The sequence below is a fragment of the Symsagittifera roscoffensis genome, chromosome 7, assembly GCF_963678635.1.
Source record: "Symsagittifera roscoffensis chromosome 7, txSymRosc1.1, whole genome shotgun sequence".
NCBI lineage: Eukaryota > Metazoa > Xenacoelomorpha > Acoela > Convolutidae > Symsagittifera > Symsagittifera roscoffensis.
The window spans coordinates 46333251-46352115 of NC_087068.1; positions in this window are offsets into that span (position 1 = coordinate 46333251).

The window sequence follows — 18865 nt, forward strand, 5'->3', positions numbered from 1 at the left end:
GATGTTCTCGAGCAGAACTCAGGAAAAAAATCTTGCCGCACCAAAAAGGTCCAAACAGAATTTCGAACAATTTTGCTGACCTTTTATAAAAGTACAAAATTGATTTTTCAGAGCTCTGCCTTGTAATGACCTTATATAGCAAAATTTTCTACGCTTGGGAAAACCTTCTGCGCTAATGGTATATTTTGCAGAATGAACCGGATGTAATAAATCAGCGAGATTGGTCTCATCGGACTGAAAGAGAAGAGAAACAGTAATGACAGACCAATTCGAATTAGAATAGAACCTACTAAAAACCCCCACACTTAAATTAGGAGACTGTCACATGGCATCCTGCATTTGGTTTTTTGCCACAGCTCAAAACTTTGTTTTTTTTCCGAACCGCACATCATCGTTGAAACACGGGAGTTTGATATTTAAAAAAAATGACGTGAAAAATTGCATAAAAAACTGCTCCTTAAGAAGACTTTGTACTCGAATGTTTTTTCGTGTTTTTCAACTTTTTAATTGCCCAAGCAAAATCAGATGCCACAAAAAATCGTCAGAAGTGGCCGAGTGATATTTCATATTAAAGCCACTGCAGTCGTGATTCGAGCACTTTTAAGAATATTCTCAAAAACTACGCACGCGGTGTAGAAAAAACCGGATTAATTTTTTTAAAGTTTTTTTTACTAATTTTTAGATAAAAGAGCGAGCGGGCAGACTTATAATACGCAAGCAATGCCAAACTTAGCCTTCTTGACAAAAAAATCCGTAGAAAAAAGGAAGAAATCTAAAAAAAAATTGTGGAAATTATTTTTTACAACTAAAATTTCGTTGTTATGGGTTGTTACCCATGGAGCGCTTTTTTTCATATTTCCTAAATCGTTTCCAAACAAGTGCTTGAGTCGCAGCTATAGTTCTGAATTTGCTTTTGAGTTAAAAAGATATCGAGGCGATTCAAAAATAATCAAGATAGAAATCAAAACACTATTTTACACGAATTCAGATTTTTTCGCTTGTTGAGGTAGAAAGATTTTGGGGAATGTTTTCAAGTTAACAAAACTTGCAAAATTTATTTTGTGGGGACGCGCGCGCCAAAAAAATGCAAATTTTTGGTTAAAACGCTTTTTTGGCCTGTTTTTTTTTTCAACATTTTGCCTGCGGCGCAGAAAGTTGACCTAAACAAGGCCTTTTTTCAGCTTTGGGAGGGCTCCGAAAATCAGTTTAGTCAACCTGAAAATCCGTCCCCCTTCCAGGAAAATTCTATCCGTCCCTGTTTTGAAAGCAAAAGTCCTAGCCAGGTCCTAAGAATGACAAATCTGAGAAACAATCTGAGAAATAAAAACGACCGGAGGTAGTTATTTTTCATCCAGATAGTTGAACTCAACAACCAAGTGAAAGAAATATGAGTATTCCTGAATTGGAGCAAATAACCGCGTTTGAGCAACTCAATTGTTTTAGAACTAACTGTTTGTGGCAATTGTTACAGTAATTTACAGAGGTCAAATAAAATTATTGTCTCTAAGTTTATTGATTTAAAAATACGAATAAAAAACTGACTTCTGGATATCTTAGAATATCTTACTGTTGCGCAGTCAAATTAGCCGAATCAAAAAGTTACCTTATCCTTCTGATCTAACCACGCTGTCAAAGCTCCTACAATCTGGACCAAATGGATCGATCATTTCCAATTGGCGATCACCGCAAAAGATATCGTATGTTTTGTTAATTTAGAGAAGTCAGAGGGCCCACAAACTCAAAAGCCAATTCTCGAGCAAGTCTCAGGTGAGGAAATAGAAAAAACAAAAATTAGCATGGAAAAAAGAAACAAAAACACAATGGAGGAGTCAGGAACAGCTGACAAAAAATATGTCACCATGAGAAGAAGAAATTCAATGGATTGCGGAGAACAGAAACTGATAAGAAAATACGCTCCATTTTGATCCTGACTCTGGGGAATGAAGCGAAGTAGGGTTGTACCCTGCATACGTTAGGTTCAAAATTAAGCAAGTTTTAAAAGAACGATGGGCTATTCTGAGCACAGCTCTCAACAAACCTCCCAACACAATTTTTGAGAGTCACAAACTTCTGATCAAAAAGCAAAAAGACCAGAAAATTTGTTAATTTTTTGGTAGCTCGAACACATTTAGCGAGCACATGCAATATCATGAAAAGACTCGAAGCAGACTGGATTGGGGCGCGTAAGTCAGTCTACGTCGACCATCAGTTTATCGTCAGGCTTGTTTCTAATTTTTTTAATCAGTCTATGAATGTTGAGTAGAATTGGGTCCAAAATAATGTCTTTTCACAACAATCTGTCTCCGGGAACAAAATTGGTCCTCATACCCGTAGTTAGCCTTGAATCCAGCTTGGTTCTCTTTCGTAGTTCTCCGGTAATATCGTACAACCCAGCTGTAGGGTACTATTGCAAATTTTGAAAATAACTGCTAGAATGAAAAAACGTAATTGACTATTCTTGATCCCAATTAGGATCAAATGGTGGCGGTTCGTTGATAGCCCGCACTGATAAAAAAGGATTTCGATCGATTTTAGTATGAAAAAAAATGCAGATTAGATTGAAATCGATTTAAGTTGTGAAAAAGTAAGTTAATCAAAACAAAAAATTCAGATCGATTTGGATCAATTTTTTTTCACTTCTTTTTTTCCATGTACATGGTTACTCGATTTGGATTGATTTAAAATCGATTTAAAATCAATTTAAATTGACCGGAAACCATTTCTGTCAGTGCGGGTAGCTTATCAAAATGATTAGCAGACTCCTCCAGTTTGTCATGCGCGTCTTTCGCCGTGGTGCTTTCGGCTCTGTCTAATGTTAGAGCTCTCTTTTGCTGTTCACCTCATATTTCTATTGCCTTCTTGAAAACTTTTCTAGCGTCTTTGCTTTTTTCATATTATTGAGCTGTGAGTTCAGTTAATTGTTTTTTTTTTGTTTCGGAGCTTTAAAAACGAAGCATTAGCTCAATTACATTGTAGTTGTTTGCGCACTGCAATAACCCTCTGCATTGCAATAACCTTTGTTTGCATTGCAATAACCTTCTGCCCAGTAGGAAGGAAAAAACTCGTGGCTCATTATGTTTTTTTTTCTAGAACTTTATCGCTCTGAGATACTTTTTGCTGCCCGATTAATGGCTCATTCATTTTTTTCGATGGATGCTTAACAAAATAGGTATCCAATAACTATCTCCTGCTTTGTGTTTTTTTTTCATACTTTCAACTGCTTTAGCTTGGCGACAACAATTCTGTTATCTGATTTTCAGGATAATCCATCTAAAAGTGCCCATACATGCTTTACAAAGCTGCACCTTCTGCGATTCACAAAAATGTAGTGCATTTGATTTCTTGTCCTTTTATCAATTAACGTCGAAGTGTTTAGACTGCAATTATTTTTTAAATTGGGGTACTTGAAGCGAGATTACAGTGACGCCAGCCTATTCCCATTGTCATTTTTAAAACATTTTTTGAAATTTCCGACGCGCTCCATATTTTTGGAGGCACACGTATTCGCCAGGTTCCGAGAGCAAAAGATGCTCGGAGGTAGTTAAGTTTTCATCTAGATTTTTAGCCCAACTGCCAAATGAAAAAAGTACGTTTTTTGAGTTGGAGCAAAATAAGGCGTTTAGGTAACGCCTTTGTGTTGGAACTATCTGTTTGAGACAAATTCTTCAGTGCTCACAGGTCAACTGATTACTGGTTTGGAATTACGGAATTACAAAAATGGTATAAGATATCATGTTTTTACAGAATTTACTTGATAGTTTTAATATTCGTTTTCTATCTTTTTCATTTTAGGTGACAAGTGGAATTTTTTAGATGCCTGCGGGTTTAGTTCTGAGCTTCGTAAAGTTCTCAAAATGCTCACTTTTCAGTAGAGTCAGAGAACAGACCTTTAAATTCCATTCTCGAACGTCGTTTTATTCTTTTTATTGTTTCGTACACACGAGCACGTTGCTAGTAGTACAATAAGATAATTTTACAATGAGCAATCACATAAACAGAACCAACGGGGAATCCTATCCTTCTGGTCTGCCTTATAGTCAAACCTCCCAAAAGTTTGATCTCATGCACGATCAATTCCAATTGGCAATCACAGCGAAAGAAAGCAATGCTATTAGGAAGAAGAAATAGCTATTGGGAGCAAAGGTGAAGTGGTTAAGTCTACTTCTCTCAATCGAAAGGTCGGATGTTCGAGGCCCACCATGATCCGTGCTCGTTGCTTGAGGGTGAGGCAACATTACTTAGCCCAGAAACATAACCAAAAAAATTGCATGTAGTTCTTAAGCAGGGGCACAACAGCGGTTCGCCGTGATGAGCTGTACAGCTCGTATATTGGTCCTATCCCTCGTGGATAAATGGTCTTAAATATCTTAAAAATAACTACAGCTAGCAGGGGAAAATCAAAAAGAAACTCAATGAAGGCATGGGAAGCAGCTGAGGAATTACGCAAAAAAGAAGAAAAGAACGATTTCAATAGGACGCGAAAAAAAAGGTGATAAAAAATAACACTTTTTTTACCTGGCTCTGTGGAATACATGATAACAAATACATGTGGGGTCGTTTGAGCACAGCTCTCTACAAACCTCCCAACACAACTTTTGACAGATAAAACTTCCTGACCAGAAAACTAAAAGACAGAAAAATTTTGGAAAATTTTGGGTAGATCTTGCAGATTTAGCGAGCTCATTCAATTTCAGCAAAACAGAGGCAGCAGATTGGACTGGAGAAATCTTTATTTGTAATAACAGAAACATATAGGAAACCGTTTTTTATACGAATAGCCCGACTAAAGCATTAAATCAGACGCTAGTTATCGATACACGACCCGAATCGAGACTTTTCACCTAATTTGAAGCAAGATTTGAGCGGTTTGAGTGGTTTTTTTAGACGATTGCGCTCAAATTCTTGCTTCAAAATGAGCGGTTTGAGCGGTTTTTGAACGGTTTTTCTAGATAAACCGTTCAAAAACCGCTCAAACCGCTCATTTTTAAGAAAGAATTTGAGCGCAATCGTCTAAAAAAACCGCTCAAATTAAGACGGTCGAACGAACTCAAAAACAAACTCACGTGTCTAATTCTTTTGGACTGAAAATTTAATCTTTCAAGGTAAAGAGTCATTCAAGGAATAAACCGAGTCTGAAAAAAAGGAAAAACTTCTGTAAAATTTGGTTTTAAATATACATTTTGTTTGTCTAGCAAAAAAAAACTTTTTTTCAAATCAGTATTTATAAAGGAAATTTTCCCAAAATCTATAAAACAAAAAATTGCACTGCTGTAAAATTTGTAGATGATTTTTAATTACTGAAAGATTGACAATTTTCCTTCAGGAAACACTATGGGAAGATAACAGTTTATTATATAGAATATTTTACGTACGGAGCAAAAAAAAAACAGAGCAACGATGACGCGATCTTATGTTCTCGATGTCAAAACAATTTAGGACCAGAATGGGCTCGAAATATAAAAAAAATTACCCAGTATCGGCTTTGAAGGGATATGAAGGGAAATTGAACATCCCAGTGGAATCAGCGAGCCCAATAACTTCTATCAAGCAAAGCAGTCTGCACAAATTGAAACTCAGATGCCTACAGCTCATGATTTTACAAGCCCGAAAACGAATTTAAAAATTACATGGCGTATTCACATGTGACACATATAACTATGCCTTCACCAAGAATTTTAACACTCACCATTCATATAACAGTTTGCAGACTTTCCTTATTATCCCCACCGATACTCAGGATGAACGCCATGATAGCGAGATTAACAGCAAAGTTAATCTTTCTACAACATTAGACACGGAGTTGATGAAAGAACCAATTCAAAAAAACTTACTTCTTACTTTTAATTTGTAATGATCTTCGTTTAAATATTTGTACATACAAAAAAAAAAAAAAATTGTAAGTATTTCTACATAAATCTGTAAAACATTCACTCTTTTTTTCATACAAGCCCTTACAACACACCATTAATTCTGCTGATACTTTCTTGTCGTTTTTTCATATGCTTTTTGTGTTGCAGTGCAGTTTTCTGATTTGTTTGTTTTTACTTTGAAGGGGGAAATCAATGTATATGTCAATCGGTTGATTTTTTATATTTATCTACAATTGTATACAAAACTAGTAGTTCACTCAGATCATTTAAATATATTTTTGATAATTTGTCTGACCTGGGGTTTGGTTTGGAAAATGGCGTAGAAAAAAGTCAACAGCAGCTGGAATTCATCCGAAAAAACTTATCCCAAGTAAAATAAAACTTTTTTGACTTGCTGTTGATATAGCCTCAAGCTATTGGTCATTTTGCGGCAGCGAGTTAGCTTAAACCCAAATAATAGATATAAATGAAAAATATAACAGAGTAAAATGGCAAAAAATGGTTTAAAAAAACTTCGATCCAAAAAATGTCAAAACTTCGAAAAAAAATCACACTTACTAAACAAAACAAGACCATGCGTCATTAAAAATCAAACGATCAACGGAAATTTTTTCATTTTCGCGCAAAAAAACGTTCATTGGAAAATATCTTGTTCAGTAGGAAAAAAATGAGAGAAATAAAAATGGTCCTGAAAAAATTGAAAAAATTAACATGAAAAATATTTTCTGGTCTTGCTAGGTCCTATTTTCAATGATAATAAATTGATTATTAAAAATCAGTGGCAATTGTTTTTTCTAGTATCTAAGCGTAGCTGCCAAAACGGAACAAAAATTTTTCAGCAAACTATTGATAACTTTTTCAGTTTTAGATTAATTGATTTGCAAAAAACAAAAAACCTGCTCTTCTTGAAAACAGTTTTCTACTGACTTAGATATTAGAGAACCTATTTACTGTGCTCACTTTCGGTAATGACAATTAAGGGCTTTTCGGTAATAATAATTTGGGGCATTACGTAACAGTTTAAAAAAAACAGGTTCTCGTGCTATCAGGAAAATCATTTCAGAGTTATAGAAAAACTTGTAAGTGATTTAGAAGACGTATAATTGGCCAAAACACTTTTGGATGTGGGAAAAACTGAATCTGAAAATCATATGATTTTTGACGCAACTCCTGCTACTGATGATTTGTTAGAGCTAAGTGGCGCACTGCCACTCATGGTGATAATCGAAAAAAAATTAATGCATGTTTGCTATAGCTGTTTCAGGCTTTGTTCGCTGCGTGTTTTCGAAGATCAGGTCTGAAAAAGTGCCACAATCCAATTATTTAACTTGATTTTTATGTTTCTTCAGAACACAGCAAAAAAAATCTACAAGATGAGAGATCAAGCTAACATTCTGCAGCTATTTTTCACAGGTTGGCATCACAACTACGTATAATGCACAGTTTAATTAGAGAGCGATAAAAGAGTAGTAAGCCATCTTCTATATAACTGGAAAGCTATTCACGTGTTGAGAACTGATCTCGTGACATGACATCGCGTAATATCGCAAGAAATCGTGCGATAATTAATCATGTTCTTACTTTGAACCAAAAAGTGGAAAGTGACTTCTCTATAAAGTGAGAAGTCGTTTCTCCGAAACTTAACACTCCTCTTTTCAAAAATAAGTACTGCGTCATGGCCTAAACTTGTCTGGAGGTTCAGTTTTACCACGTCCCATTTGACGTTTGTTGAGAGCAATATCAGTTTTTTTCTGTCCTAGCTCAAATATCTTGACTAATTTGCCTGCTCTGCTTTCAAACTTCTTATTGTTCACTTTTTTTGAACCTAACTCCATATCCATATTCTGAAACTTCCTAGCCTCGCATAAGTCTCTCGACTCCTCCTTCCCTCGTTCATCTAATGACGTTTTAATTTATGAACTCAGTTTTCAGCTCAACCTTTTTCATTTTATCATGGTCATTTATCATCAAATTCTCATTTTGCTCATTGAAATTCCCACTCATCTCTTCCGTCTCTCTGCGAAAATAAATCTTATTGACTCTGAACCCTAACGAATGGTTTTCCACTTAATCAACATTTTTGAGTGATTTCCAAATCATATTATTTTCCAATTAAAAAGATTTTGTCGCTCACTTAGAGGATATACGGTCCCATTTCCTTGCTCAATACATGACTTTTCTCCGAAAACTACTTTAGCTCCTCTTTTAGTATGTTTTGAATTTTTCTGAATTTTCTGATACATTTACTCATTGAAATTTTTTTCAAATTTTTTTGAGTCTCTCACAGCAAACTGAACTTCTCCTTTAGCTAAACTATCAGACCACGTTTTGTAAGCGTTTTCAACAGTTTCGTTTTAACTCTCGTTCATCTCAACAAACAAATTCCTATCCTTTGTCATACTGCAAGTTGCGCCTGAATCTATAACTAAGTCACCATCAACCCTAACAGCAGAGTTGTAAAAGCTAAAATTAATTTTGTATGATTCAGCCAACTGCTGCTCTTCTCTCACGCTTTTTCTCTCAAAGTCCTTCTTACAACTCCTAGCTATGTGTCCTAATTCTAAGCAGCAGAATCTTTTCACAGGAGGTCTATTACTGGATGACTGGTTAACCTTATTCACTAGCTTAGATCTACAATGAGCTGCTATGTGTCTATGTGTTCTATGTCTTTTTACACCTAAAACACGCTTTTGTCCGAGAAAAAAACTATTTTTCAGTCTTCTCCTTTTCATTTCTATAATCGCTTTCAAAACTTAACAAATCTTTTGTAATTTCGTTCAAATTCTTATCATCTTTGCTCAACTTAATTAAAGTACAAAAGTATTGAACTCTTTTGCTTGGACTTTAAAAATGATTGACACAAAAATCTTTCACTTAAGCGCTCATCTACTTCATCTAAATTATACTGCAACTCTGCAACTCTATTGATATAATCGACTACACTCTCATTAGCTTTCATTCTAACCCAGGTTAAATCTGAAACCAATTGCTGCAGTCTCGGTCTCTCGGCGCTGTTAAGCCTTCGCACAAATGTTCCCAAGGCTTACTTCCATCGCTTTTATGTTGTCTTAAAAACAAAGCAAATTTTTGTCTTTGCGTTGGACCAACTCATTACAAACATGCAGTTCTTTTTCATAAAAGATGCCTCTCGATGTTCTACAGTAGCAATATTCCTAAAACTGGGTGCAAAAGCTTTCTCATCTACTTCTCTATTGATAATTTTTTTCAGTTTTAGATAAAAATTTGTAGTCTCAATCAATTTGCCAGAAAAAATCTTCTTCTCCTGAAAACACTATTCTAGTGACTTAGACATTTACTTAACCTAAACCGTATTTCTCTAAACAAATACTTTATGTTCTATGTACTTTTCAATGACGAAAATTCCGTGTATTGATTTCAGCAAACAAATTGCAGCGCCTTATATAAGTAAGCATGTATCTCCTTGCCATAGTCTGATCCAATTCATAACGGTAATCGTACCGAATAACACATCAACGATTTAGCAAAGATAAGTTTAGTTCACAGACTTCATATATAGCAATATATATTGTAGCAAAAAAGAAATTTTAGAGCGCTTTTTTGTGGAATTTCTCTTCTTAAAAGCAGGTTCGAGTTCAGATCTCGTAGCGACAGATCATGGTCCACCTAAGCAACAACAAAATATCTACAAATTTATAAAAAACACCACATCATATGAGTTTATCAAATTGAACAGTTTCTCAGTTTCTATCTATCACTTTTTCTCTCCCTCTCTCTTTCCTTTCTCTCTCTCTCTCTCTCTCTCTTTCTCTTGTATGATTTCAGCTTTCCTTGTGACTCCAGACTTCACTGATCACTGAATTGTCTCAATGCCTTGTTTCAATGACTCTTTGTTTTGCTCTGTTATCTATCTGCCAGTTCACTATCTTCTTTGTGACTTTTATCCTCGATTGTCTTTTGTGTGACTCTCGATATCTATGTCACCAATTTATCCTTTCCTCTCTCAAAATATTGGTGAAATCAGTCAATCTTGACTTCTGACACGTATCTTGGCAGCTAGGCCCATAACTTTTCACACGTTGGCCACAAAACTAGGTTTAATCAACAGTTTAATAAAAGAGCGTTATAATAGTAGTAAATCACCTTCTAAATAAAATGAAAGTTAACTGCGTTTCACGATCTGATCTCGTGATATGACATCGCGTGATATCGGAAGACATCGAGTGAAACCCAATCATGTTCTTTTTTTTAACCAAAAAATGGGAAGTGACTTCTCTATAAATTTCTCCGAATTTTAACATTCTTAACATTTTTGTCCTCTACATTCCTCTACATCTTTATGCCACAGGCACGAAGTTATACAGTCAAGATTTTGAATAAGAATTTACTGAGCTATCAATGATTCAGCGCTGCATGCTTCAAAGAGCAAATCACAGAGGCTGAATAAGTATGATTATTGCTCAGTGCTATTACGATACTATTTTCCTGCTCTTGACATAGTGAAAAAATGTTGATACGCAAGTCTACTTGAAGTCCAATGAACTTTGTGACACTTTTGCCAGTGAAAAGAAAAGGAAAGGTTTTACTTTACACGAATCTTATTTTTTTCTATTCAAATTTTGATAGACATTTTACATACCAGTGGTAATAGCATTGTTCAATATGGCGAAGTCAATTATTTTAAATCTGCGGAAAACATCTAATTTTTTGTCAAATCATCCTGTAGAACTGCCAATGTAAAACTTGGATTGAATAGTTTCCTTCAATAATCATCGCTAAAGAAAACTTGGACCTTGATAATCTGAATTTCTGAAAACTCTACGAGCAAATTTAGGTAGCAGTTCCATCCTAGACAGAATATGCATTTAGAGAAGCTTCAGATCAAGACTGGATACGAGCCGTCTTAATTTGTATTGTGAAAAACTGCTCCAACGGGATTCCTTTTCGAAACTCTAAATTTAGGGCTTGTGCTTTTAATCAAGTGACCATTCACTAAAAAAATAGTTTAATAACCTGAAATTAACATCGCGAATCAAGTACCCATGTTAAAACGTACAAAAATTCAAATTTTATTTTCAAAAAGAAAAGAACTCAGCCTGAACATCAAAACATAAACTCCTGTATGAAATCTAGAAATGCCATCATCAAAAGCAATCTAATTTTTTTCCGGCCAAAGAAAATTAAGTAACGTGAGTAACGTGAGAAAGGTGTTTTCATGGAAGTCAATATAATTTAATATCGATGTTAATTGTTTTGTAAATTGAAACTGAAAAAACCGTCTGTAAATACTGTAGAAAAAGCTTTAAATAGTCGAATTGTCATATAATCCTTTAGAAATTGTGACTGCAGAAGAATTGGTGACCACAGAAAAATTAAACGAAGAAAGGAGAAGTGACGATGACGACTACTCGGTACTTCAGATCAATTTAAAAAAATAATGGTCTAGAAATGAAGAAGGAAGTTAATGAAAGTAGGACTAGAAGGGATAATACTGTAAACTTTGGAAATTCTGAAAAAAGAACATGATCAATGAATTGAAAAATTGATGAAACCGAAATTGAAAGTTGTACGACCTTGACGTCGAGAAAAATATACTAGCTATCTATTTTGGTTTTACAAATAACATCATTAAAATATTGGCAAAATTATGATTTGAGTTCAATCCAATGGATGAAAAAGCAAATAGATTCCCATTTTCTTACCTTCGAGAACGGAAAGAATCATTCTGGGCAAGGACAACCCGACAAAGTTGGGGATCGAAATAGCGCAGAGGCAATGTCTGCAACTGCTCAACAATATGACTCCACCATATCCCTGTAAAAGTTTTGTATAATCTGATGCAATTTCATGTTTTAAAAATTTTCAAAAAGTCCTTCACAAGAAAAAAAACCGGTTCAATTAAAAAGTAACACATTTTTACACCCTTTTCAAATCGGTGGACAAAAAGTAGAACAATTTTCTTACATTTGTCGGATGGTGTAAATAACGAACTGAAACGAATGGAAATTACGGACTTATTATCACTTTATTTAAATGTGACGAGACTGTTTTTATTAGTCCGATTGTGATGACTAGAAAAAAAAACGAGTCATTACAATTGACTTGGGATTTAAAATGTTAACCGATCAGATTTTCAAAACAAAAAGAATATAGCATATTGAACATCGACGTTGTCTACTTGGTTTTTATGCACATGGCGTTCCCGGTCTCGAACGAGTCTCGGTCTTAATTTTTTTAGAAAAAAATATCGTTTACAAACTGCTACATAGATCGCATTTGTTTTGCTTCAACATGATTTTAAAAATACAAATCAGTTTAACGAAAACTCTAGGCACAGTAAACAACCTGAATTGGGCAGTGAAAGGATAAACACAAGCGTTTTACTAAGAAAAAAATCTGAATGTTTGCCGTTCAGGAGTTCAGAATAAAAAGAAAGTAACCATTGGTCGCAAAAGCAGAGTCAATCAAAAACTATCCCAATTCAAAAAAAATCTCTGAATTACGTTCGCTCTGTGAGTCATTAAACCATTACATAAATTTTCTTCCCTATCTATCAATTTTCTGTTCCTATTCGCGTCCGTAACTAAAATATCCCGTTTACAATTGCAACAAAAACCCATAAAAAAGCATCCTAAATATCACCAAAAACAACCATTTTGAAATAAAGAGAAAATCAGACTTTTAAAAAACGGGACAAAAGTTCTTGGATAAAAATAGTTATGCATCTAGATTTGTAAACGCCCATGAGATGAATTAATTGACGAATGGAATTGTTGGTGTCGGTGAACATTTTAGAGTTATCACTACAGATCAGACTTTACAGCAGAGTAGATAAAACCCGTTGGGTGAATCAAATCTTACCTTTTAACTGTAAACATCGCCACATCGCAGGGAAAGACATCAGATTTAACAATTTACTTTAGGACTTTCGGAAAAGCCCTACCAACATATACCACATTACAAGAGCAAGTTTGTGGTAAAAACAATCAACAAGATTACAAAAAATAATTGTAAAATAAGGCACTAAAAAGAAGAGAGAAAAGAACTCTATTCTTTTAAATAAAAGACAACACTCGGTTAGAAAAAATGAAAAAGTTTTGAACGCCCAACGGATGTTGTTCACAATAATTCTAAAATTTTCTTCTATCACTTTCGCTCTGAAAAGTTTACAAACAACTGCGTACTTTTGGATCTGTCAAAAATTCTTTTTTTTACTTTTTTCCTGCTTTCAAATTTATCTCTACGTCTCATCGTTACCCCTGTTTGAAATAATATAATCTAACAACTTCTCGGTCGGAAAAACAAAAAGAACTTAATTCGTTTCAGTCAACTTCTGGATCATAGAAAATTTCTATTTCAGCAGGGAGAAAAGGATTGACAATAGATGAAAAGGATAGTCATAAATGAAAAAACTTCTCAGACTCATCACAGATTTTTACGCAAATTCAAAATTGTTATAAAATTACTACCTCCTTGAGTCTTTTTTTACGAACCACTGTTCGAACCATTCCGTAAGGCACTTTCACAACAAATTCCCCCTCCTATCCGACCACTCCACGCACACCACAAATGATTGATATCCAACATGATAGATTTTAAACCTTCACCAGGATCCTCAAAGAACCCATTGATGATTGTGACCGGTTCAGTTTACGCAGATTTTGAAGACATCCATGAGATCAACTGATCGAGAAACTCTCACTGCTAGTTGCAGAAACAAGTGCAGAGTCTGATTTATACTATAAGGTATTCAAGAACGCTTAGAAACTCTTTCAAACTCAAAATTAAGTCTGAAAGACGACGCTATTTTTATAGCATTTTTTGCCACACGTTCGGACATCAAAAGTTAGTTAGTCTTTTACTTAGTCAAAATTTTGGTAGCGTTGAACTCGTAATCATCTATTCCGTTGAAAACTGTACGATTTGCTAGTAAACCGTAAAATGTTTCAAAATTAACCTTAACTCTAGAGCATATGTACATATCCTTCATGAGTTCCATGATTGATTTTAGTAGTTTTGATTCTTTTTGTGTAAAATTTCTGTCACCCATTGGGTGAAGGGAGAATGGAGTATGAATGTTATTATGGTTATCCTTCAGTTACATGGATGTAAAAAGATTTTCTGCATTAGAGAATGATGTGAGTTAGGTTTTAATTTTTTTTCAATTTTGATCGTCTTTCTTTTTTAGTTACCTGTTAGTTCATGTCTAATCAAAGTGCAAAATACTTTGTGATGTTTTTTAAGTGAACAGAAAGGAAACATTTCAATTCAAGTGATTCTTAATTCATTTTTTCAGTTCTTAGGTAGTCATTTTACATACAAAAGATTTTAGCATTCTTGAGTATAACCATGATGGTTAAAGAACAAGAAAAATTCATGCAGCTAAAAAACGTTATGCAGACGAACAACTCAACACTTTTCTTTTCTTTTTTTCAGAAAACTGTTGATATAAGAATAAAACATTTAATGTTTGTCATCTTAGTGGTATGGAGGCTATCTCTAAAAAAGTTGTGCAAGTCAAACACTGGTTTCGTTTTTTTTAAACTGAAGCTATCAAGTGATTCGATGAATTTGTAAGAAGGCAATTAAATTGGATTAGAAATTAAGGCATATTTTAATTTTTTTTCTTCATTTTTTTCTTTATTTAGTATTATGGTGATTTTTATTTTACTAGTAGCAAGTTTGCATAAAATCGAATATTTGGGAAAATCGAGAACTGCTAACTAAATTGTTTGCCCGAAATCAATATATTATACAGCATCTTGTTGAAAGAGATGCAAAGCCTTGCAAAAAGATTCTTGCAATTTTTGCAATATAAAATATCAAAGAAAAAAATCTTACAAATCTACAGCAAAAAATTCCATGTAATTCCATTTAGATTTGCTATAGAAAAGAATGCGGAATTTAAGTTTTGCCATCATTTTGGAGGAGTTTTTTCGCAAAAGTCTAACCAGATTTGCGTTCATAAAAAAACGAGGGAATAATCATCGGTTGATAATTTACCTTTCCACAATTATTTAAATTATTTCGATCAATTATATTAGAGATATCACCATTTTTTTGGTATGATTTTTATGTCCATTGATTAAAAAAAACATGCATATGCACAAAATGGTGAGTTACATCTCTTAAAAAAGTTGATTGTTATATTCTTTCACAATCTATATCCAAGACAATGCACCAGAATGATACTGCAATGGAGTGAACTTTTTTTAGGTTGCAAATTTGCCAGTCGAAGTAGAAACGAGCTGCAAATAACTTCCTGAAAGCTTAGAGCAACCATATAAACATATCAGACAGGTTGAAAAACGTTAATGGTCTCAAAGAGACAATAGAAAAATATCAACTCTTGAAAAATTTTCGATTGTCGAGTTTCAAAGACAAAACAGTTTACCAAACGGTTCTCTACAACTCTTTGAAATTCATAAAAGTTGTTGAACGATTTTTTAAATGAAACTAACCCAATTTTATAGAACTCAATCAATGAATATTTTTTTATTTCGCTGAAATTCTGCAACTGAAATACATGTTTGAAACTATAAGTCGTTAGCAACCTGTGTTAGTACTAGCGTTGAGTTTTACATCAAGGCCCTTTAATTTTCAGAGACAGTGTACATTGGAAATCAGCTCGCTGTCAAAACACACTATTTTGTTCTACCAAAGTAGAAATTGAGCAGTATTTTATTTTTCTGTCAATCTAAAGTAGGTTTTCTTCTGAAAACTTTTGTTCCGACTTTCGTAACGAAAGTAACAGAACACTTGTGCTCGGGGTGGTTTTTTTTTTCAGCCAAACTTCGACTTTTCAACTAACATTTGTGACAAATTTTTTTTAATCATTCAAAAGATTTGTTCTCATGTGCTTAAATTTGCAAAGATATTTCACCTGTGACTATTTTTTGTAAAGTTATGGGGGTTTAAAGATTACCATTTTGACCGAACTGGGACAATCAACGCGCGTTATATTTCGCGCTATTAACGCATAAGCGGATGTTCAATTCATATTAGAATTCATTCCAAATTGGTTGAAGGAAGCTTATTTGCCAAAATTGATTTGTTACTAGGAGCGAATGCTGTCACATTGTACTTTATATGGCGTGTGGGGGATAATTTCCACAAAAACTCTCAAATCTAAAACAAAGTTCATTTTATCGTTTTATTGGTTTACCATTAATTGTTTCAGAATTTTCTGTTCCATAGACCTCAAAAAGTATTCGGAACATTTTGGGTTTCGCCCTGTTACAAGCAGTCTTGTTGAACTTTAGTTACCGATTGTAATGAAGATACTAATAATATAACTCGCGTTTTGTTAACTTCTTTTCTACTGCAATACACCTTGCTTTTAGAAAAATGGAACACATTTTTTCCACCTTAGTTCTCAAGCTGTAAGTTGTGCAATATGAGTTATATCAACCGAAAAACTTAATTGTCTTGAGCTTGAATCTACAAATAAATTCACAGGTGATCCTTTTTTGGTGAAACGAAGGCGGTTTAAAAATTGCTACTTCGGACAAATTTGGATAAGCAAAACGCCATATTTTGTGTTGTGAGGAGATTTAACCCGCCTTTCAAAATGTTCCAAATTAAATAAGGGCATGCTATTTGGATTTTTTAATGCTATCATAAATGGTCTTAAATAGTATATATGGTCTATCAGGGGCGGATTTATGATTTTCTCGAAGGGGGCGGATTTTCGAAAAGTTTCTTGACCTTTTATTAGGTCGACTAAGTTGATTTTTTGAGCTCTCACAATCACTATAAAGACCCCATTTTTACCAAATTTTCTGCGCCGCTGGCAAATTTTTCAAAAAAAAACAGGCCAAAACAGGCGTTTTTAGGCATTTTTTGGAAAATTTTGACCAAAAAATTGCGCTTTTTCGGCGCGTGCTACCCTTTCAAAATTGGTATATTTTGGCGCCGAAGAGGCCATTAGAAAACTTTAGGCCAAAAATGGATATCTCAAAATAGTACAAAGGAGGGAGGGGGTCGAATCCCTGAGGAGGGGGGCGTCCGCTACCCCCCCCCCCCTAAATTTGCTTGTGTGGTCTATTCTTATCTTTTTGTTGAAACTTTCGTCACTTTTTTTCAAACCGAACTCTCCTTCAGAGATGTTAAAGGGCAGTATGAAAACTCAGGTGTCGCCCTGATACCAGCAGTCTTGTTCATATTTGCAAATATTTCATTGTTGTTTCCGAATACGTATAAAACACTTGGATCGAACTGTATTGTTGATCATTCAAACTCTTTCGTGTTGGGGCGATTTGATTAAGAGAGGGGGAGGGTTGACGTCGAAAGCCTCCCTTCCACTCCCTCTTCTCAAGCATTTAAGCTCTTCGCCACCCAATAGGCCCCTTTGGTACTATTGTGCGACATCAATTCTCGGCCCACTGCCCATAAAAATTCTCTACAGGCGCCTTTGGCGACAATATATAATAATTTTGTGGGAGAGCAAAAATTTTTTCAACACAGTTGGTATATGCTTTTATGAAACTTTAACAGTAATCCAAAAAATAATTTTCTCAACCTTTAAAAAAGGTCATCAAAACTTTCGAAAATTTTTTGAAAATCCCCTCGCTCCCTCGAGTAAACTTTAGATCCGCCCTTGCCAGCTGGCTCAACTATTCCTCACTTGCTTTGAAATTCCCAACAAAAAAGGGCAAAACTCCTTTTTTGAATAATTCTTTTCTTAGCAGTGTTTCAAAAAACGAAAGCATTGAAAAATCGGTTAACAAGCATTATTGTAATCTAGAGGTTAACACTAATTTTACAAAACTAGACAAGCTAACGTCTGATTGATGGAAACATTATTTATAGATCTAGTTGTTTAGGACTCAGTTTTGACCTCTCTTTGAATTATTTCCGAAGTTCATGACCAAATTTTTTCATCCATTTTTCAAATTCGGGAAATATCTTCTGATCTTTCTCCACTAAATGCAATAGAACTGCTTTCTCGTCTTCGCTCGAATAACATGCTTTATTTTCTTCAGACTCTTGCCTCTCTTTTGTGAACAAATCTATTAAAATATCGCAGCACTCTGTATTGTTTGGGTTGAATCTGAGCCCGTTATAGGCCAGTTGAGCTACTTCCCAGTGAAACCATTTAGAAACCAGAGCATTTTCGTCTGACAGACACAATTGGGCTGCCTCAGTGCACTTTTTGGACATTTCACATCTTTTTTCCACCAATTTGTTTGTGATTTGGACGGGGGCCAATAATAAGCAGATTCATTTTTAGTTCTGTTATTACGTTTGCATTCCCGAGTTTAAAGGATCATGGCACTTTTATGTTTTTAACAGTAGAGTTCGTTGAATTTAGAAAACAAGTCGAATTGGTTGTTTAAAAACACGTGTTATCTAGAGCTATTGATGCACAGTTCAGTACGCTTCAGCACGATTAACAAAGTCTACAAAATACACGAATTGGTCAAAACTTTCACCATTTGACCAAGATTCTTGGATATTTTTAAATGCTCGCTACTGGTTGGTTGAGAAATCGCAATTTTTGTTAACTTTTTCCTCCCTTATATGTCAGGGGGGAATATGATGAAAGCAAGGTCCGTTAGTTGGTCACACCTGCTGGATTCAGTAGTTTGTCAAAACCTACACAATTTTGGAAAGTTCTCATTACCCGGGTTGAATTCCCTACTAAAAATGCTTATCAAATAATTCCATACAAAAAAATGCTTATCATACAATTCCATACAAAAAAAATGCTTATCATACAATTCCATACAAAAAGATGCTTATCATACAATTCCATGCATAAGTTTTATGGAAAAAATGATTCATAGGATTATCATAGGATTTCCATTCATGAAAATTGTATGATAAGCAAATTTTTTCATTGAATTTTTTTTGAGGAAAACCTTTTAAAAAGAGTTTTTTTGGCAAATTTAAGTGAGCTTGATTCGTTTTTCTGATTAAATTAGATCAATTCGGCCCATTTTTTCATTTTTTTTGACGAAAAACTTTTATCAAATGATTTCCATTCTATGAAAATGGCATGATAAACATTTTTT